The 23,543-nt window shown below is 38.6% G+C and overlaps 1 protein-coding gene across 2 annotated transcripts in view; it reads right to left on the reverse strand.

Moving 5' to 3' along the window:
- Positions 1-23,543, reverse strand: part of LIAS (lipoic acid synthetase) — a 164,511-nt gene that overhangs the window by 25,829 nt on the left and 115,139 nt on the right. The gene's annotated exons all lie outside the window — the stretch shown is intronic.

The following is a 23,543-nucleotide window of genomic DNA, read 5'->3' on the forward strand; positions in this document are numbered from 1 at the left end:
GAATTTTAAAACTATAAATGTGTATTGCTTTTTAAAAAATTCAATTTCTTTGAAAAATTAAAATCCTGGTTCTAAACTAATACCCAATTTTTAGATATATAATAGGGTTTATATTTTCTTTATAACATTTTAAACTTCAGTGCTTTTGTTTTGGAGAGAGTTACCTTCTCATTGCTTATTTTCATATTGAATTTTCATTTCCTTTTTTAAATTTAGATCAAAGCACAGATGTGAATCTCAGCTTTGTAAAAATACAAAATGAAACTGGTTTTTGCTTGACTGCACTTATTGACAAGTACTACATGTACAGTGTTCTCAGAATTTAACAGCTAATAAAGATGTTTCAAATCAAGAAAGGAGTGCAGTAAGCATCCTCATGGTATATGCACCAGACTTAGAGGTCAGTGTTCTGGCTGCTATCTTGTTTTATCTTATATACTTTTAAAAATACAAGTTAATTTTTTTTTTTGTTTTGCATAGTATGTATTTTGTTTCTTTGTTACTCTTAGCAAAGGTAATGTACAAAAAACTGACTTGCTTAAAATTTTGAAGACTTTAGAAGAAACTGTGGTGTTTATTCAGATTTCATTTTTTGATAATACTGGTTTCTTTATCACAGTGGTTCTGAACATTTTTCCTGTCCTCATGAATGGCATTTATGTGTATCTATGTACAGGTATGTTATCTAGCCATAGCATGGATGAGAGGAATTACATGAGGTGGGAGAGCAGAAACCATAACTCCTTTCTGTTCAGGAAATCATATAGGCAAGCAGATGAATGAGAGAAAAAGTCTTGATTCCACTCAGTTTATTTGAATGATTTATTTGTAAATCATTCACAAACTTATTACTTGTGATATACTTCACAATTTCAGAACACACTAATATTTTGTAATACAGCTATTGAAAACCACTTTCTTAACTAAGTAACTTCTATCCACTACGATTTGGGATCACATAATATGGAATTTTTATGTCATCCTATATTGAATTTTTGTTTCCAACTTAGGAAAAACAGTCTTTTTTCCTTAGTTTAAGAATTTTTTATTCAGAATATGACTAATATGTACTGGAGTAGAAATTTTGGAAAACATTTTTCAGAATATGAAAATTTTGGTTATGATATTGAGTATAAACAAAGATCATTCATTTGAAAAGTTGTCTTTGTTTGACCATTCATGATAAATTTTACCCCAGACCTCGAGAGAATCTTGGGATTGTACAAAAGTAAGGAACAGCCAGAAAAGGAGATTCATAGGTGAGGGACCAAGATTCGGAACAGAAGACTTCTTTCTATTCTTTCTCTTTTATGCAGAAGAGTGATAGCTGAGCCTCAGGGGAATGCAAACATGCCAAAGCAGTATACAGAGATCTTGGGCTGAGAGTAGAAGATAAATTTCAAATCTAAGGGCTTAGAGTTGAATTGGCCCAGAGCATTTTATAGCTTATAAAGCACTCTTACACATTCTTATTTGATCCTCGAAACAACCCTTTAAAAAGAATAGTTTCAGTTATCACTCCTGTTTTATAGTGAAACTGAAGTTACAGGGAAGCTAATTTATCCTTTTCTCAGTAGTGCCATAACTTGAATCATTATTCTTTCTGCTCTCCCATGATGTTTTAGCCTAAGGTGATTCCTAGAAATAGGTAAGGGAGAAAAAGGTCACTGAGGAAAGAGAAGGTAGTGTCTCAGACATAGGGAAATAGGGTCACATTAACTGAGTTTCTAGAAAAGTGGTGGCAGCCCTGGGGATGAACCTATAATAGAGTCCTGTGCTGCAGAGATACAGAAGAATTAAAGAGCTTGATGACCTTGAAGAGTTAAGCATTTAGAAGCAATGGGATAGAAGGTTAGTTGAGAGTAGTTCTTTTCTTCGATTTTGAGCTTTCTCCTGAGAAGTCATTTGTCTGTGACATTTATTTTGACTGTTAATTATATACTGGTATGTAATTATTATTCTGAGTTAATTATAATTAATAATTAACTTGATTGCAGGCTCTTAGAGGTAGGGGATGCCTTTTATTTCTCTCTTTATGCCTCTTCCAGTTACTTAGTCCCCTGAAGACTTGTTAGATATATCCTTCTGAGGAAAGGAGAAGTGAGAGAAGACATGGGTTTGAATCCCATGTCTGCTTTGTGACATTGGGTAAGTCTGGGCCTCAGTTCTTTTCTCTTTAAATGAGTAGGTGAGAACTGCTACATCCCCAGTTTTAATAGTACCAGTTGTCAAGTTGTGATTTTTTGAATTATGAGTAAGCGGAGACTTGTCATCCTCTAATGTATATCTTATCTATACAGTGATATCTTGCACAAGCCTATTGGTCACACTCACCTTTGTTTCTTGTATACATTAGCATTCCACTCTGTGGAAAGTATTTTGTTGTTATCCTTTCTAGCCTGCTTTAGACTCTTCCTTTTGAATAGTATGCTCTCTCTGAAAGAGTATCTTAAAGCTTTTTGTTATCCTGTAAAAATATTTTGTAAGAATTTCAGATATAGGGCGCCTGGGTGGCTCAGTCGTTAGGCGTCTGCCTTCGGCTCAGGTCATGATCCTGGGGTCCTGGGATCGAGTCCCGCGTCGGGCTCCCTGCTCGGCGGGAGGCCTGCTTCTCCCTCTCCTGCTCCCCCTGCTTGTGTTCCTGCTCTCGCTATCTCTCTCTGTGTCAAATAAATAAATAAAATCTTAAAAAAAAAAAAAAAGAATTTCAGATATATATGGTTCTTAATTGTATTTTCTCTAGTAAGTGGCTCATTCTAAGTGGAACAATATAGGGTTATCCTATTAGATCAGTACAGGAAATATTATAAGGAATTTGTAACTATAATTGCTTGGCTATTAATTTGAGTTGTTTTTTTTTTTTTAAAGATTTTATTTATTTATTTGAGACAGAGAGAATGAGAGACAGAGAGCATGAGAGGGAGGAGGGTCAGAGGGAGGAGCAGACTCCCTGGTGAGCAGGGAGCCCGATGCGGGACTCGATCCCGGGACTCCAGGATCATGACCTGAGCCGAAGGCAGTCGCTTAACCAACTGAGCCACCCAGGCGCCCTTAATTTGAGTTTTAAAACTTGTCATGATAGAATCCAGGGAGTCTTAACTCCTACGAACAAAGAATTGTGATATTTAGGGTATATAATGGGGTTTATTTCAACATTTAAATTTTTAAAATGTCTTTAACTTCTCCCAGGCATAGCTTTAGCACAATTTTAGCAAATGATTGACTAATTTGAACTTGTGTATGCATCCTTTCCTTGCCTACTTCCCATCAGAGGTGCAAATGTGTTTAAAAGTATGTTGTTAGTAAGAAGTAATAGGAAGTCAGTTGATAGTTGCTCTGAAGTGATCTTTGTAAGAGTGAAACAAATGTCACTAGCAGGATTGGTCATATCAGACAGATGTGGAATGAGTCCTGGTCAGGAATTTACATTGTGACTTCCTGTCCAGAGTCTGTCTCATATTAGATGTGTGACCATGGTCAAATTGCTAGCTTCCCTGAACCTGTTTCCCTCATTTAAAAACAGGGATAATTCTCCTGCTTTGACTTTGTCAGAAGGACTGTTGTTAGCATGTGAAAGTAGTTAGCCAAGGAAATATACAGGCAAATATAAACTATAGGTATGGCTATGTTTGATTGAGATCCATTTCCGATGAAAGAATAGAGCAAGTGAATATGTTACAAAAAAAGTGTTGTATATGAGTGAATTTGAACACCTTATTACATTGAGATGTTGGGTCATCTGATGAAGGTAATCCCAACTACTCAGTTGTAGTATATTAGTCTATAGCATCATAATGATAGTATTACTAGAAGTGATAGACAAATATTTTGTTCTCCATGTTTAATATGAAAGGTAGCCAAAGTCTTTCATTTGGTCAGTTGTCTAATTTATTACTGGATAAAAACTTCTGCATAAAAACTTGGGGTCAGAAAGCTGTTTCTAGAAGAAAATTATTTTTAGAGGTGAGCAGTTACCTCTGTGATACAATTGGGAATAAGGTTAAAAATAGAGTACAAAGCAAACTCAGGTGTAGGCTCCCTGAATGGCCTGGAGGCAGTTCTAGCCGTTTCTGGCATATTTCACTTTCTTGGTTTTATAACTTTGGAGCTTTCATCAGTAGAATTGATGCTTTTTAGAAAAAACGCATAGAATACTTATTTTGAGTTCCCCATTTCATTGACCATCATCTCTATTTTCTGTCTTAAAAAACAAATTGTATGCATTCTAAAAATTGTTACTTTGCCTTTTGCTTTTGCTGTGGGTTTTTATTTTTTAAGTTTTCATCCATGCATTTTTTAAAAAAGATTTTATTTATTTATTTGACAGAGACATAGCGAGAGAGGGAACACAAGCAGGGGGAGTGGGAGAGGGAGAAGCAGGCTTCCCACGGAGCAGAGAGCCCGATGTGGGGCTGGATCCCAGGACCCTGGGACCATGACCTGAGCTGAAGGCAGACGCCTAATGACTAAGCCACCCAGGTGCCCCTCATCCATCCATTTGACAGAGCGAGAGAGTACAAGCAAGAGGAGCAGTAGAAGGAGAGGGAGAAGCAGGCTCCCTTCCAAGCCCCAATGTGGGGCTCAATCCCAGGACTCTGGGACCAGGACCCGAGCCGAAGGCAGATGCCCAACCATCTGAGGCACCCAGGTCCTCCATGGGTTTTTATTTTTTAAATAGAAAGAATTTTGATACAATTCTTGATCACTGTAAAGATTTGGTTGGCAGGGGATGCCTGGGTGGCTCAGTCGGTTAAGCGTCTGCCTTTGGCTCAGGTCATGATCCCAGGGTCCTGGGATCGAGTCCCGCATCAGGCTCCCTGCTCAGTGGGGAGCCTGCTTCTCCCTCTCCCACTCCCCCTGCTTGTGTTCCCTTTCTCACTGTGTCTCTCTCTGTCAAATAAATAAATAAAATCTTTAAAAAAAAAAGGTTTGTTGGCTAGTTGAAAAGATGATTTCATCATAAATCACTTTTTAAAATCACTGTAGAAGATAATTTTCATACTCTGACCTTGAATCAGCCTTGGTTAACCCATGCTTTCTCAAGAAGAGCCCCCTATGTTTGCCTGGGGGGAAGCAGAAGAGTGTTTTGTTTTTCTGTAAAACTGTATATCTTTATTTATTCATTTATTACCCATCTATTTTTGTGAGAGAGAGAGAGAGCATGCGAGCATGAGGGGGGTAGGGGAGGGGGCAGAGGGAGAAGCAGACTCCCTGCTGAGCAGGGAGCCTGATGCGGGACTCGATCCCAGGACCCTGGGATCATGACCTGAGCTGAAGGCAGACGCTTAACCGCCTGAGCCACCCAGGCGTCCCTAGCCAACCAAATTTTTACAGTGATCAAGAATGGTATCAAAATTCTTCCTATTTAAAAAATAAAAACCCAGGGGGTACCTGGGTGCCTCAGATGGTTGGGCATCTGCCTTCGGCTCGGGTCCTGGTCCCAGGGTCCTGGGATTGAGCCCCACATTGGGGCTTGGAAGGGAGCCTGCTTCTCCCTCTCCTTCTATTGCTCCCCTTGCTTGTATTCTCTCGCTCTCTCTGTCAAATGGATGGATGAGGGGCGCCTGGGTGGCTCAGTTGTTAGGCGACAGAGAGAGCATGCGAGCACGAGTGGGGTAGGGGAGGGGGCAGAGGGAGAAGCAGACTCCCCGCTGAGCAGGGAGCCTGATGTGGGACTCAGTCCCAGGACCCAAGATCATGACCTGAGCCGAAGGCAGATGTTTAACGTACTGAGCCACCCAGGCACCCTATAAAACTATTTTAAAAAGACCTTAAGATGTTTGAAATTTTTGATGCTAAAAGATAAAATAGTATAGGGACGCCTGGGTGGCTCAGTTGGTTAAGCGGCTGCCTTCGGCTCAGGTCATGATCCCGGGTCCTGGGATCGAGTCCCGCATCGGGCTCCTTGCTCGGCGGGGAGCCTGCTTCTCCCTCTGCCTGCCTCTCCCCCAGCTTGTGTTCTGTCTCTCTCTCTGACAAATAAAAAAAAAAAAGAAAGAAAATAGTATAATGATTCCTTGTATACTCATCATTTGGCTTCAACAATTATTTAACTCACAGCTGTTTTATTTTGTCTATACTTCTCCCTTTGCAGGATTATTTTCAACTAGATCCCAGGCATTATCTCTCTTTAACTGAAAATACCTAGTGGGATCTCTCAGAGATAAGGACTCTTCTTAGATGTGATAATTGACATTGTAGTTACGCTAAAAAAAAAAAAAAAAAAAAAAAATTAGTAATTCCTAAATGTCGTTTAATCCAGTCGGTGTTCAGAGTTTCTGGTTCTTGCATAAATGTTCTTTTACAATGTTTGTTTGAATCAGTATTCAAACGAAGTCTGTACTTTACAATTGATTGATGTCTCCTAAATCTCTTCACCATATCCCTGCCATATCTTTATTTACTTTTTGCCATTTACTGATAAATCTGAGTTAGTTTTCCTGGATTTAGGTGCTACATCCAAAGTTTTTTTCCTTATTGTAAGAGTTAATATATGATCATTATATGATACTTAAAATGTATAAAGCGGAAAGTAAAATCCTGTCACCCAGGGATACCCAGTGTTGAATTTTTGGTATGCATTCTTTCAACTTTTTTGAGCATGTGTTTTCCTGTGCTTTTTAACCATGTGCATGTACTATGCTTATTTTTATATCCTGTTTGATATACTTTAATATTGTGTTCTGATCATTTCCCCATGTCATTATGAAAGAAAATGAAAAAGTTGGCTGCATATTACTTTACAGTATGTATAATTTAAACATTCCCTTTTACCCAGACATTTAGATTGTTCCAGTTTTTCATTCTTATAAAAAGTATGAGAACCATCTTTGTACATAAATCTTTGTATTTCAGATTTTTCTTTTTTTTTTTTTTTTTGATAGAAGCAGAATTAATTCAGAGGGCATGAACATTTTTTAACTTCTGGATCCATATTGCCATAAAAGTTATTATAGTTTGTAATCTCAAATGCAGTCTATAGCTTACTTAAGAATCTGTTTGCAGGGGCACCTGGGTGGCTCAGTCGTTAAGCGTCTGCCTTCAGCTCAGGTCATGGTCCCAGGGTCCTGGGATCGAGCCCCGCATCGGCTCCCTGCTCGGCGGGAGGCCTGCTTCTCCCTCTCCCACTCTCCCTGCTTGTGTTCCCTCTCTCGCTGTGTCTCTCTCTGTCAAATAAATAAAATCTTTAAAAAAAAAAAAAAAAGAATCTGTTTGCATATGCTCTGTTACTAAGATGCCTTTGCCAGCCATATTAGTCAAATGTGGTTTTTTTCCTAATTCTTTTGCTCTTTTTATTTTATTTGGCTTTTTTTTTTTTAAATGCACACAGTATTATGTTTTAAATTTGTTGGTATTTTCCATTGTATGTGGTAGTTCTTCCACAATGGTCAAATAGTCAACTAAATTGTCTTCTAGAATTACTGATGGGTTTTTTCCCTTCTTAATTGCTAGGAGGTTTTCCTAGGACCATTTATTAATCCTATCATTTGATGTATAAATAAATACATTTCATGGTTGGTATGTTTAGAAAATTCTATAAGAAAGAATTTATTTCTTATTTACTGGTCATAGTATTATCTCTTACCCTTCTGCTTCCTCCACCTTCTTTTTTTCTCCTTGCCATCCCAGCTATAGTGTGCATCCAGATGTCTTTCATTCTGGATGTGCCTTGGGAAAATGCCTGTAACAAAACTAGTCTAGTCCTTGTCTTTTTCCTTTTGTTCTTTTTTATGTGTATTTTTAAAATGAATTTAAAAGTGCATTCCCATTTACCTTTATTTTAAACTCAATTTGACAAAACATCATATCAACATAGTAGTTTGTGGTATTTACAGTTTCAGGATTTGGTTTTCTTGTTAAAGCTTCCACCAGAGAGTGAGTAGGAGAAAGGAATGGTAAACTTTTTTTTTTGAGTTTTTAATTTTAATTCCAGTATAGTAAATATACAGCATTATGTTAGTTTCGAGTGTACAGTATAGTGATTCAGCAGTGCTGTACATTACTCAGTGCTCATCATGGTAAGTGTACTCTTTAGGGAAAGGTAAACTTTTCCAAACTGAGTTTACAAAGAATGATTACCCCAGATTTAGGGCAGAGGCTGATTTTAGAAGTACCCATTGTGTGGTCCATTATATACTTAGTTCTTTCTTGTTGATGATGGGATTTGGTTCATTTTGTAATACATTTACTTAAAAAGTTTAGAAATCCTTTTATATTATATATATGTATGTATGTGTATAGATGTATATAAACACACACATACACACAATTTTTTTTTGAGAGAGGGAGGTGGGGAAGGGGCAGAGGGAGAGGGAGAGAGAGAATCTTAAGCAGTCTTCTTTCCCAGCATGGAACCCAACATGGGGCTCAATCTTACAACCCTGAGATCGTGACCTGAGCCAAAGTCAAGAGTCAGATGCTTAACCAACTGAGCCACCCAGGTGTCCCACCCTTTTATTATATATTAACTCTAGCCAACAAATTCAGTGATGACAAAGGGTCAGATAGAGGGTTAAGAAAATTTAGCATATTCAGTCCAAGAGAAAATTGAGATGCAGTTATTTGTTCCTAGAGCTAATGGTTCTGGTAGGGGGAAGAACAAGAAGCTTACCTGTATGGTTGTTTTTGTAAAAAAATACTTTTTGAATAGTTTCAGAAGCTGCAAAATGGTGTACAGTGAAGTGTCCTTACTACTTCTGCCGCCTGGCCACTTAGGCCCCCTTTCCAGAGGCAACCACTTATATAATTATTTTCAAATACTAAATTCTTCAGGTTTTAGATCATTTGCAAACATCTCTCTATAGATAAAAATTTATATTTAAGTTAGTAATGTGTGGGAGTTTTGGCATCAGTCTTTAGTATTTTGGGTAGAATCATTTGTTTATATATGAATGTTCATGTATGAATGTATGAGTATATACAAATTTACATACCCTTATGTAAATACATAATTGATTCAAGCAGTAAAATGTAGTATAGAAACTTAAGAAAATGGGAAAATGTCGTCTGATCACCTTAACAGAACCAGTACAATCATTGTAATGTAGCATAATTCTTCCCTGTGTTTAAATTCTGGGAATATAGTAATTCTACATACTTTTTGCCCCTTAATGGTAAGAGTATCACATCAAGCATCCTGGATTTCTGACTCATTTCTTATGAGGGAAATGGATTTTTAGTAATATTGCTCTTGGAAGCAGGGCAAGGAACTAACCTTTATTGAAGAAGAGAGAAAACTAGCGATTGGCAACAAAGTAGGGAGGTTAAATAAGGGTACATATTTTCATAATGCAGCCTTGGGAAAAATAAAAATCAAGTTGCTGTAATTCTGGGTTCTTAGACCTGATTTGCTTTGCTTTGCTTTGCTTTGTTTTCTCTTCTCTCCTTTTCTTTTCTCCTCCTCCCTCCCCCTCCTCCCCTTCTCCCTACCCTTCACCTTCTCTGCTCCTCCTCTCCCCCACCCACACCCAGTGTGGGGCTTGAACTCATGACCCCAAGAATAAGAGTCACATGCTCTAGTGACTGAGCCAGCTAGGCGCCTGCCCGCCCCCTCCCCCACCTTTTTTTAAGGACTAAATATGAGATGTATAGAGGAGAAGTTGCCATTTTGTTGTTTTGCTGTAGGTGCCAGGAGGATTTATTTAAAAAGGAAAGGAAAAGACCTTTTCCAAGTCATGCATGCAGTTTATGTTGGGACCTCAGTGGAGCAGGGGCAGCAGAGACCAAAGACTTCAAGTCATAAAATGTAGAGGGGTTGAATGTTTGCTTGGAAGGTCAGAAATGCCTAATACGTAGTATTCTACATCAAGTAAAAATTATTAGCCTTTTGGTAGAATTACAGGGAGGGCACCCCAAAAAGTTTCTGGAGAATGATGGAAAATTGTGGAATTAAAAGTACATTGCCCAATATTGCTAATTTAAGATAAATAGAATGTCAGTAATAATCTATTTCTTTTTATCATTTGTAAGGACTCTCCTAGGATCACCTGGAAATAGTGTTAGTCTGCTTTGTCTTCTCTGGTCTGTGATAGTTTTGTGTGCTTTCCTTGTTTGACAGTTTTGAGGAATTTCCTGTCTTTGACAGTTTTGAGGAGTATTGGTTAGGTATTTTGTAGAATTTCTCTGTTTGGGTTTGATGATTTTTCTCATGATTAGACTTAGTGTGATGTTTTGGGGGAAGAATACCACAGAGATGAACTGCCTTTCTCATCACATCTTATTAAAGGGTACATGATAGCAATGTGATTTATCACTAATGTTGTATACCTTGATCTTTTGGTTAAGGTAGTATTTGCTAGGTTTCTCCACTATAAAGTCACCTTCTCTTTCTGTATTCTACCCTTTAGAAGTAAGTCACTAAGTCCAGTCCCCATTCAAGGTCAGAGGAGAGTTAAGCTTTACCTCTTAGAGGGATTCAATCTACTTAAATTATTTGGAATTCTATATGGAAGATTTAGTCCTTTCTATCCCTCTGCTTCCCCCCCCTCGTTGGAGTATTTGAAAATAAACCACAAATAACACACATGTCATTGATATGAATTTTTTTTTTTTTTGACAGACACAGCAAGAGAGGGAACACAAGCAGGGGGAGTGGGAGAGGGAGATGCAGGCTTCCCGCTGAGCAGGGAGCCCGACGTGGGGCTCTATCCCAGGACTCCGGGATCACGACCTGAGCCCAAGGCAGATGCCCAGCGACTGAGCCACCCAGGCACCCCATTGATACGAACATTTTTATAGTCCTTTTTTTTTTTTTTTAAGTTTATTTTTTAGTAACTCAGCATCTAGGGTGGGGCCCAAACTCAGTCCCTAGATCAAGAGTTCAAGAGTTGCATGTTCTACAAAGGAGCCAGCCAGGCACCCCTATAGTTCTTTTTTTTTTTTTTTTTAAAGATTTATTTATTTATTTATTTATTAGAGACAGAGAGAGAGAGGCAGAGGGAGAAGCAGGCTCCCAAGGAGCAGGGAGCCTGATGCGGGACTCGATCCCAGGACCCTGAGATCATGACCTGAGCCGAAGGCAGACGCTTAACGACTGAGCCACCCAGGCGCCCCCCTATAGTTCTTGATACAGATTGTCAAATTACTTTTCAGAAGTGTTGTAGCAGTTAACTGCAGGACCAGCAGTGTATGAGTAAACTTTCAGTGTACTCTTGTACTTTTTGTGTTTTGTTTTTTAAGTGAAGGTTCACATTAATTTGCATGTATTTGATGACTTGGTTAACGTGACCTTTTTTTTTTAAAGTAAACTCTATCCCCCAGTTTGGTTGGGGCTTGAACTAAAGATCAAGAGTCCATGCTCTACCAACTGAGCTAGCCTGGTGCCCAAGGGTGACTTTTTTATGTTTGTTAATTAGCTGTAGTGACTCTTTTGGGAATTATCTTTTCTCTTGAGCTCTACCTTTCCAAAATTTTTCTAGAGACTCTCTTGGCTATTTTAGCTCTTTTGTCTCTTAGAAACTTAAAGAGATTTATCTACCATTTTGCTTACTAGCCCCTAATTTTTAATGATCTTCAAGGTTTTGTCTGAAGATATAGTAAGAACTATTGTAGGTTAATTTAGCATATGACTAGATTATTTAGCATATGACTAGATTATTTCCTTTAAAAATTCATGACTGAGTCTCCCAACCATTTTGTGTTAAAAGCACTTTTGAAATATTTACTGTTTTGCAGTGTGTTATAAAAATTGCTAACTCATTTGAAAATGACTTTTATGACCTTGAAACCTGTGTTAACATTTATTCTGTTTTGGAAATTCTTGTTACTCCTAGGTATTTTAAAATTATCTCTTTTAAAGGAATTTAGAATATAATAGTTTCTTAAAAGGATCTAACCAAACCAAATGTTTTCTTCTGTAAGAGGAACCAAAATGAACACTCATATACACATACTAACATAGAAATGTCTAAATCTTTAATGGCTTAGAAGACATTTTTTTCTTTCATGTGAGTCCTTAACCTCTATGGCAACAAAAAATAGCTCCAAAATGAAAGAGCTTAAGTAAAATTATCAAAAGAAAATCTAGGGTTTATTATCCTTTAGATCTGTCAGCATGTCTTTGGAAGAAATCAGTGTGTTAGTTAAAACATTAAATTAAAATACTTTCCAAATACTATTTCGTATTGTCATTGGATGTTATTTTCAATTACTGTCTTAGGATTTTAGATCTATTTTTTTTTAAGGTTTTATCTATTTGAGAGAGAGAGAGAGAGAGCAAGTGAGAGAGAGAGAAATAGCACAGGCGGCGAGGAGGGGCAGAGGGAGAGGGAGAAGCAGATTCCCCCACTGAGCAGGGAGCCTGATGGAGGGGAGGGCTCCATCCCAGGGCTCTGGGATCATGACCTGAGCTGAAGGCAGACGCTTAACCGACTGAGCCACCCAGGCACCCCTAGATCTTTTTTATCATTTGTAATTTTATTAACTCTTTAGCTAATAGTCTAAGATACATAAATATTTAAATAGAAAAAATGTAAAAATAGACTCTTATGAATCTGGCTTTGGAACTACCTAGAAGGAAGGGAAGCAAATAACCTATAAAATGTTCTTACTATGGTATAACAATGGATTAATACTAAATAAAAAGCTATAATAAATAAATATAATAAAAAGCAGGTATAAAGAGCTGCTAAAATCAGTAAGACAAGTTTGAAAAAGAAGAAATATAAATGCCAATAAACTTGAAAAGATACGCAGCCTTACTGGAATTAGGAAATAAAAACAGTGAGATATATTTTTGGGACCTGACTTTCTGGCACAGATATTTTTGAGTATATCCATATGTTATTGTACTATCAGTGAAAATAATACTGTATGTAATTACTGTGTTACACAGTTAGTAACATGTACTGTGTGCTGTTGATAGAATTACAGTTGGCAAAGGCTTTTTGTGAATGACCGTACGCCTAGATATTTAATTTTTTTTTTTGTATTTAGCCCCACAAAAATATGGGCACAAAGATGGTTGTTGCAGTATTATACTAATAAAAAGTTGGAAAGTCCATGGGGGCCTGGCTGGCTCAGTCAGTAGAGCATGCAACTCTTGATCTCAAGGTCATTTGAGCACCCTGTTGGGGGTAGAGTTTACTTAAGAAACATTGGCAAGTCCCTAAGTAATCTCTACTAAAGGAATGCTAAAATTGTGTGTTCATGTTTTTGGAGTATTATGTAGCCATTAAAAAGAATGAAGTAGATCAGGTCATGATCCCAGGCTCCTGGGATCGAGCCCTGCATCGGGCTCCCTGCTCAGCGGAGAGCCTGCTTCTCCCTCTCCCTCTGTCTGCCGCTCTGCCTACTTGTGCTCTCTCTCTCTCTCTGTTAAATAAATAATAATCTAAAAAAAAAAAAAAAAAGAATGAAGTAGAGTTTTATGTTTTGAAAAGTCTGAAGGTTTTTGTTTTTGTTTTTGAGATTTTATTTATTTATGTGAAAGAGAGAGCACAGGGAGGGGAAGGGGCAGAGGGAGAAGCACACTCCCCGCTGAGCAGGGAGCTTAACCGCTTAACCAACTGAACCACCCAGGTGCCCTCATCTGAAGGTTTTTTATGCTACAAAAAGGCAAGTTGCAGAATATGTATAATATGATCTGTAAGATCCACCAAAATGATATATGTATGTATGTATTTATAAGGGTGTACATACATATGAAAAGACATGCAAGTATTCATACCAGACTATCAGTGGTGGTACCTCTGGGGAAAGGGAGTAGCCTTGAGGAGGGAGGAATGGGAAAGTTGACATTTTCCATTTTACTCTGTATACTTCTGGGGATACCACTGATACCAAGTGATCTGATAAAAATATGTAACACTGATAACTTTGCTGTTTTATGATTTGCTGTTAAGAATGTTTAGCCTCATTAAGAACCACTTTTAAGGGGTGCCTGAGTGGCTCAGTCAATTAAGCATCTGTCTTTGGCTCAGGTCATGATCCCGGAGTTCCAGGAACGAGCCCCGCATTGGGCTCCCCGATTAGCAAGGGAGTCTGCTTCTCCCTCTGTCCTCACCCAGCTCATGCTCTCTCTTTCTCAAATAAAAAAATAAATTTTTTTTTTTTTTTTTTAAAAAGAACCACTTTTAAGAAATTTATTTCCCAAGGAATCAGTCCTGTATATAGCATGTAATTCCAGGGCATAGTTCTAGAAAATAGGATAGTGAAACTACAATATCTACTTTTTCACCTTTTCTGAAGTTATAAGTAGGCAATTAAATTTGACTTCCTGAAGGTGAGATAAGGTAAATTAAACCCACCCAGCATGAGCTGGAGCGTTTAAGGTTCTAACAGCAGATCATAAACCGGTTAACAGCACTGGAAAGTTCCATCAGCTTATAGAAACAGAATGACTCAACTGACTTATTACAGCTGAACCCTACCAGGAAAGGTCTGCTAGTTGCAGCAGAAGGAGGAAATGACCTGGATCTGAGGGATATGGGGAATTGCTTTTGCTCTCCCAATATTCGGAGTGTATCCTTTGACTTCTTTTCTATGATAGGAGTTGTTTAGGAGAGGATGGTTTGAGAGCTTTAGTTGTGTGCACCAACCTTTTCTTTAAATTAACCAGCCTATAAACTGTTGGTTAATTTATGCCCACAGATTGCTGTCACAATTGTATTAATTGTATTAGGAATTGTATTAATTGTATTAATTGTAACAGGAAAATACAGATGTATAAATTAAATACTTATCAAAAATTTTAAAATATGGAAAAGAATTATATAGGAACTCTCTAGTAGCTGTCACCCAACTTCAGTAATTATCAACGAATGGCCTATTTTATTCCATCTATTTTATCTATGCCCACATTTAATTCCTTTCTTCCTCCCCTGGATTATTTTGGATCTTGATTTTTTTCAGTGTATTGTTTGTATTTTCATGACTTAGGCATTTTATGACCAATTGCAGTAAAGCTGGTTGTCTTAAGAGTCAAGTCCATGACTTTGGTATTATTTAGCATTGTTCTCGTAGTAGGGACATATATTGAGGAGGTGAACAACAACTCTGCAACGAGGACATCAAAACCATTGTTTTAATACCCTTAGGTATTTGTAAAATGCCTTGCTGTACTCTGAAATAAATTCTAGGTATTTGTAAAACACCCCAAATAAATTCTGAAATACCAGAATTCTGATTCAGTAATGATAGAGTTCTGTCTTGCCCACGATAGAGCAGCTTCTTAATGTCTCTGGACACAGATTTATTTATTTTTTTTTTATTTTTTTTTTTTAAAGATTTTATTTATTTATTTGAGAGACAGAATGAGATAGAGAGAGCATGAGAGGGGGGAGGGTCAGAGGGAGAAGCAGACTCCCTGCTGAGCAGGGAGCCCGATGTGGGACTCGATCCTGGGACTCCAGGATCATGACCTGAGCCGAAGGCAGTTGCTTAACCAACTGAGCCACCCAGGCGCCCTCTGGACACAGATTTAAATGTGAGGTGGGATTGGTTAAATTTTTTGCTCTACTGCTTAGCTGCTGGTATGCACTGATGCTTGTTCTGAGGTCCTGGCCAAAAAAGAACTGTTCCATTCTGTTTTCAAAAAAACCAAATAATTTTAAAGTGGAAACTACTAACTGAAAACTGCATAGTACTTAAAATAGCTCAAGTTAATGTGAAGAAAATTCCACAGAAGCATAGCACTATTGGAGAATGTCCTATGTATAAATACATTTTCTCATTTTACTGGAGGCTAATTAATACTGGCATATACTTTAAAATTCTAGTTGAGGGGCACCTGGGTGGCTCATTCGGTGAAGCATCTGCGTTCGGCTCAAGTCACGATCCCAGGGTTCTGGGATCAAGCCCCGCATCGGGCTCCAGCCCCGCATCGGGCTCCCTGCTCAGCAAGAAGCCTGCTTTTCCCTCTCTCCCACTCCCCCTGCTTGTGTTCCCGCTCTCACTATCTCTCTTTCTCTGTGTCAAATAAATAAATAAAATCTTTAAAAGTAAAAGTAAAATTATAGTTGATTTGGGATGCCTGGGTGGCTCAGTCAGTTAGGCATCTGCCTTCAGCTCAGGTAGGTCATGATCCCACGGTCCTGGGATCAAATCCCACATCGGGCTCCTTGCTCAGTGGGGACCCTGTTTCTCCCTCTGCCTGCCACTTCCCCTGCTTGTGCTCTCTCTCTCTCTCTCTGACAAGTAAAATCTTTAAAAAAAATAAAATAAGAGGTGCCTGGGTGGCTCAGTCGTTAAGCGTCTGCCTTCGGCTCAGGTCATGATCCCAGGGTCCTGGGATCAAGCCCCGCATCGGGCTCCCTGCTCCGCGGGAAGCCTGCTTCTCCCTCTCCTGTTCCCCCTGCTTGTGTTCCCTCTCTCGCTGTCTCTCTCTCTGTCAAATAAATAAATAAAATCTTTAAAAAAAATAAAATTCTAGTTGATTTGCATGCTTCTGGCATATATAGATACAGAGAAAATAAACGTCAGAGGTTCAGCAAATATTTATTCATTGCTGTGGCTTAAGCAGTGAAGGAGGTGTTTGGAGACGGAGTGATGACTAAGGTAGGTTCCTGCCCTCAAGAAGCTGTGGGCTTTTTGGAGGTGGAGGATGATGGTGGTATTGGTGGAATCTAGTTTTATTAATCAGATGGATTAAAAAAAGACTTAAAAATAGCTGTGTTTTGCAATTTTTATGGGTGATAGAAACAAGTCTCCCTTTCTTTATAAAAGGCAATTTGTTAGCATTTCTGTGTTCAGAGGCTACAGAACTGGGTAGATACCAGGCATTTTAGTATTTGAATTTCATTTTAAAAAATCTTACATCTTTTGGGGCGCCTGGGTGGCTCAGTCGTTAAGCGTCTGCCTTTGGCTCAGGTCATGATCCCAGGGTCCTGGGATCGAGCCCCGCATCGGGCTCTCTGCTCTGCCGGGAGTCTGCTTCTCCCTCTCCCACTCCCCCTGCTTGCGTTCTCTCTCTCTCTGTGTCTCTCTCTGTCAAATAAATAAAATCTTTAAAAAAAAAAATCTTATATCTTTTAATCTCAGCTGACGTTTTACTGGCCTGGGGAGGCACAGATAGGAAGGAAGGAAGGACCAGTATTTGTAAGTGGAGATTTGTTTATGGATTTGAAAAGACAGGTGAGAAACAGGCTTTCAAGGGTGAATTTTATCTGCCTATGAGTGGGATATTTACTTTCAGGGTATTCTGTATTGGACATGTATAGTAAGTTCTCTAACATGAAGGCTAATCATTTTATAAAAAATTGGGCTCAGATGAAACTGTGAAGTAGTCAGAGTTTGTATTTGGTATTTCCTACCTTCTGGAAGAATTAGGCTCCCCAGCTTAGATGGCCTGCGACTCCTCTTCCCTTTCCAATTCCCACCTCCCCTTAGCTCAGGCATACAGATCTCTGAAGATACTAGATGGGAAGTAGGTTTGCCCTGACTGTTCTGAAACTTGATTTCACCTCAGTCTATCTTGGATATCTCCCCAAATCATTACGAAGAAATTTGCCTCATTTTTTTTTTTTTAAGATTTTATTTATTTGAGAGAGAGACAGCGAGCACGAGCAGGGGGACAGGCAGAAGGAGAAGGACAAGATGACTCCCCACTGAGCTCTGAGCCAGCTGCAGGGCTCCATCCCAGGACCCTAAGACCATGACCTGAGCCAAAGTCAGATGCTTAACTGACTAAGCCACCCAGGTGCCCCATGCCTCATTGTTTTCAACAGCTGTGTAGGATTTCATGTACTCATACTATCATTTATTTAATCAGAACCACAGGGATGAAGGATAGACACTTTGCTTTATCATTTTTTTGCTTTCATAAACAGTGAACATCCTTATACAACAACGTTGAATGATTATTTGGATATGGATATCCAAGTTAACTAGATATATTAATTTTTACCAATCTTTGGATAGTTGAAAGTGATAACTGGATTTGGCACCTCTTATATTTTTTGTTATTGGCTCTGTATTTTCCTGTGAACATGATCTTTGCTCATTTTTTGTAAGGTTGCTGTTTCTATATTGATTTTTCAGAGTTCACTGTAAATTAAGGAAATTAATCAGATATGTGTTGCAAGTGTTTTTCCAAGTTCTTTGTCTTTTTATTTTACAGTATATTTTTGGTTTATAGAAACTTAAAATTTTTGACTGTCACATTTATTGGTCCTGTATAGTTTCTTGGATTTATGTTGCTTTGCAAGTATTCCAGTAGTCTTCTTATAGTTATACATTTGTGACTTTTAAAAATTCAACTTCTGTATTTTGAAAGTCTTAATATATGAATACACATTCATTATAATTCATTTAAAAATTGACAAAGTGAAAGTCTGTCTTAAAATTATATTCTTTTCCCTAGAGCTAACCACTTACTAAGTTGCATGTATATTTTTCCAGTCTTCTATGTATGCATCATACTTCAATTAAAAAAAAAGTTATCATACCATTTATTAAATAGTTGGTGGTTGAAATTGGCACCTTTATCATATTCTAAATTCCCCTTAAAAATCAGGGGTCAGTTTGTGGATATTCTATTCTAATCCATTGTTCTAGTTGCTTTAGTTGACTGTTCTTTGTGTGGCTTTATTTTAAAAAGTTAAATCACTGGGACACCTGGGTGGCTCAGCGGTTAAGCGGCTGCCTTCTGCTCAGGTCGTGATCCCAGGGTTCTGGGATTGAGTCCCTGCATCAGGCTTCTTGCTCAGTGGGGAGCCTGCTTCTCCCTCTCCCTCTGCCTGCCACTTCCCCTGCTTGTGTTCCCTCTCTCTCTGACAAATAAATAAATAAAATATTTAAAAAAAAAGTTAAATCACTAACACATCTAGAATTTGTTTTGGTGTAAGGAATGAGGGTGGGGAGTCAGCTGTGCCCTATATCATTTATGGAATAATTTGTCTCCCCCCCACCCAGTGATTTAATATGCTGTCATTAAACCTAGATAATTCTGGAAAGGACACCATTATCTATGACCTATTGAAAGAGCATTTTGAGTAGGCTTCCTGTATTGACTAGTTTTCCTCCTATCAGTTTTCCATAATACAGCCAAGGTGATCTTTTCGAAACACCCTTTATGAGCTTTACATTGCTATTTGGAGGAAGACCTAATCTTGAACATGGCCTAGAAGACCCTGTGTGGCCCATCCCTTGACCTCGCTGGTCTGGTTTCAGATGACTCTTCTTGCTGTCCGGATTCCAACACATAGTGGCTTTCTTTGAGTTCCTTACTTGCTTCAGGGCCTTTACACTCCTATTCCTCTTGTGTCTGGAATGCCCTCCAGACCCTAATCCTCACACCTTCTTCAGTATTGTATTCCAGTGCATCCTTCCACTTTCAACTCAAAGTTAACTTCTTGATAAAATCTTCCCTGACTCCCTAGGTAAGTTTAGAACCTGTATGTACTCTCTAAACACCATTTATCTTTAAAAAAAAAAAAAATTTAATCTCTGTGGCCAACGTGGGGCTTGAACTCATGACTCCGAGATCAAGAGTTGCACGCTCTTCTGACTGAGCCAGCCAGGTGCCCCTCTTTGTTGTTTTTTTTTTTTTTTTTTAAATAACAGCCTTTTTGAGACCTGATTCACATGCCATAACGATGCATCATTTAAAGTCTAAAATGCAGTGGTTTTTAGTATATTCATGCAGTTATGTGACCATCACCATAATCAATTTTAGAACTTTTTTTTAACCCCAAAAGAAAGCAGGTACCAGTTAGTAGTCAGTCCCCCTTTCTTCCCAAGCCCTCTAGTTCTGGACAACCAGAATGTTTTGTTTTTTAAATTGTGGTAAAATATATAATATATATATTAAATAACAAATTTTGCTATTTTAACCATTCTTTCAAATTTAAAATTCAGTTGCCCTAATTACCTTCACAGTGTTGTACAATTATCACCACTATGTATTTCCAAAACTTTTTTATCACTCCAAACAAATTCTCTATTTGTTAAGCAATGACTCTCCATTCCCTTTTCCCCCAGCCCCTGGAAACCACCATTCTACTTTCTGTCTGTATGAATTTTCTTGTTCTAGATTTCATTTAAGTGGAATCATATAATATTTGTTCTTTTGTGTCTGACTTATTTCACTTAGCATAATGTTCTCACAGAGTAATCCATGTGTCATAACTTCATTCCTTTTTATGGCTGAATAGTATTCCATTGCATGTATAAACCACATTTTGTTTCTCCATTTATCAATTGATGGCTATGTGGGTTGTTTCTACTTTTTGGCTATCATGAATAATGCTGTTGTGAATATTTAGCATACAAGTATCTGTTGGAGTCCATTTTCAAATCTTTGGGGTATATACCTAGAAGTAGAATTGCTGGGTCATTGATAATTTTTTTTTTTTAAGATTTTATTCATTTGAGAGAGAGAGCACAAGCAGGGGGAGAGGCAGAGGGAGAGGGAGAAGCAAACTCCCCACTGAGCTGGGAGCCAGACATGGGGCTTGATCCCAGGACCTGAAGATCATGACCCGAGCTGAAGGCAGGTGCTTAACCATCTGAGCCACCCAGGCACCCCTCTGTGTTTTAACTTTTTGAGGAACCACCAAACTGTTTTCTAGAGAGGCTACACCATTTTATCTTCCCACCGGCAGTATGGAAGTGTTCTGATTTTTTTTTTTTTTAAGATTTTATTTATTTGAGAGAGAATGAGAGAGAGCAAGCGTACAAGTGGGGTGACGGCCAGAGGGAGAAGCAGACTCCCCGCTGAGCAGGGAGCCCGATGCGGGACTTGATCCCGGGACTCCAGGATCATGACCTGAGCTGAAGGCAGTCGCTTAACCAACTGAGCCACCAAGGCACGCCAAGAAGTTTTCTGATTTCTTCACTTCACTTATTTTTATTTTTTTGATTATAGTAATCCAAATAGGTATGAAGTGATATCTCATGGTTTTGATTTTTATTTCCCTGATGATTAATGACATTAAGCATTTTTTCATATGCTTATTGGTCATTGTGTATCTTTAATGTCTATTCAAGTCCTTTACCTATTTAAAAATTGGGTTATTTTTTTCTTGTTAGAGGGGTTCTTCATATATTCTGGATATTAAACTCTTATCAGATACATGATATGCAAATATTTTTTCTCATTTTGTGGCTTGTGTTTTCAGTCCTTTGGTCCATTTATCTTTTATAGCATTTACAAGTTTGTATTTATAATTTAAAAAAATATTTAGGTTAGGGGCGCGTGGGTGGCTCAGTTGGTTAGGCGTCTGCTTTTGGCTCAGGTCATGATCCCGGGGGCTGGGATTGAGCCCCACATTAGGCTCTCTGCTCAGTGGGAAGCCTGTTTCTCCCTTTCCCTCTGCCTGCCACTCTCCCTGCATGTGCTCTTTCTGCCAAATAAATAAAATCTTAGAATTAAAAAAATAATTAAAAAGATAAAAAATATTTAGGTTAATGTCTGTCTTGACCATTAGAATGTGAACACTGTTGGGGAAGGACTGTATCGGTTTTTGCTCATTTTTATATTTCTAATGCCTAATACAGGTGCTAATTTCTGAATGAATGAAATTCCTTTAAGTTAATATATGAATTGTTTCATTGATCTGTCTCTTCCATCTTAAATATCAGTTGTAGTCCATCTTGGTGTCTCACTTGTTACTCTTACTTTTCAAAATCTTCCCAGTTATTTCCTGGCTACTGTTAAGTTACTTAATGTGCCCCTGCCCCACTCAACATTGGTATCATTTTAGATAACTTTTTTTCTTTCAGAGGGCCTTCTTATAAAGGCTGCAAAGTTCTCTTCATTAGTTTGGGCTGATACAACCAAATACCAGAGACTGGGTGGCTTAGACAGCAAACATTGATTTGTCATAGTTCTGGAGTCTGGTAGGTCCATGATCAAGGTGCTGGCAGATTCAGTGTCTGGTGAGAGCCCTCTTCCTGGTTTGTAGATGGATGTCTTCTTGCTGTATCTTCACATGGTACAGAGAGAGATCATCTCTCTCATGTTTCTTTAAGGACATTAATTCCATTCATAAGGGATCCACTCTCATGACCTAATTACTTCTCAAAGGCCCTACCTCCAAATACCATCATTTTGGGGATTAAGGCTTCTGCCTTTGGCTCAGGTCCCAGTGTCTGTCCATTTTTTGTTTGGGGTATTCACAGGTTGTGACATTTTTTTCTTTTTTGCTTACTCTGTGATAGGCCACAATTTGAAGTTCACAATTTTTTTTTTAAGATTTTATTTTTGGGGCACCTGGGTGGCTTAGGTAAGCGTCTGCCTTGGGCTCAGGTCACGATCCTGTGGTTCTCAGGTCAAGCCTTGAGTTGGCTTCCCTGCTCAGCGGGAATTCGGCTTCTCCCTCTGCCTTTGCCCCTCCCTCTGCTTGTACTTTCTCTCTTCTTCTCTCCCATAAATAAATACAATCTTAAAAAAAGATTTTATTTTCATGTAATCTCCACACCAAACGTGGAGCTTGAACTCACAACCCCAAGATCAAGAGTCACATGCCCTACCAACTGAGCCAGCCAGGCACCCCTCTTTGTTCCTTTTCTGATGTTCCCATCTTAGGGAGATCATTTGCATGGTGGTCAGCAGCTAGGAACATGCATGTCAGCTTTTGAGAATACAGTGTGCCAGGGAGATTGTTACGATTATTATTCAGGATGATTTCCCAGTGTTTGGAATGCACTTCAGAGCTATGGTTCCCAAGACCAAAACCAATCAAAATAGTAAGTAAGTCAAAGTAAAACCCTGCTGAAAGAGGTCAGAGGTCATTTTTTTTTAAGCCACGTGTCTTGCTCAGTGATCTTATGTAACTGAGTTTCAACTTTCCCAGAAATGTTAATCCAGGTGCAGCAGGTAGTGGGGGTCACAGCACAGATAACCTCCTTGCTCAGTTAAAAGATAAATAAGGGCTATCCTATTAGGAAGAAAAACTGAAACAAACAAACAAAAAACCACAAAAAACAAAAATAACAGCTGTGGCCAGATAGTGTAAGGATTTTTGTTAGACAGCTATTGTGGATTTTGTAATACTTTTAAGAGTTAAGGAGAGGTTTCTAATTGGAGCCTCATTTAGATTTACTTCTAACTGGAAGTAGGGCCCTGCCAGAGAAAGTGAATCTTGAGGGGCGCCTGGGTAGCTCAGATGGTTAAGCATCTGCCTTCAGCTCAGGTCATGATCTCCAGGTCCTGGGATCGAGCCCCACGTTGGGCTCCCAACTCAATGGGGAGTCTGCTTCTCCCTCTCCCTCTGCCTTTCCCCCTGCTTGTGCTCTCTCTGTCTCTCTTTCTCTCAAATGAATAAATAAAATCTTAAAAAAAAAAAGAAAGTGAATCTTGGATCATGAAAGCCTTGGTAGGTCTTTTCTAACTTGGCAGTGTAAATTCAGGGGAGTTGACCAATGAGGTGTAATGGGCACACTTTGATAACCAAAGAGGCATTGCCAGCTGTCTAGGCATTTATAGAATGATAACCACCATAAACAAAGACAAACCCTGTCTGGGCACAAACCATTCCCGTTAAGGTAGTACTGTTAATAGATTAATTCACAGGAATTACTGTGTTTGCTTGTCCAAGCCACAGGTCAGTTAGGTTTTCTCTTTCACTTAAAAAATTGTTCTAAATTCCATTGGGTTCCTCCTC

Source organism: Leptonychotes weddellii, chromosome 2, assembly GCF_054177405.1.
Source record: "Leptonychotes weddellii isolate Sample4059 chromosome 2, ASM5417740v2, whole genome shotgun sequence".
Taxonomy (NCBI): domain Eukaryota; kingdom Metazoa; phylum Chordata; class Mammalia; order Carnivora; family Phocidae; genus Leptonychotes; species Leptonychotes weddellii.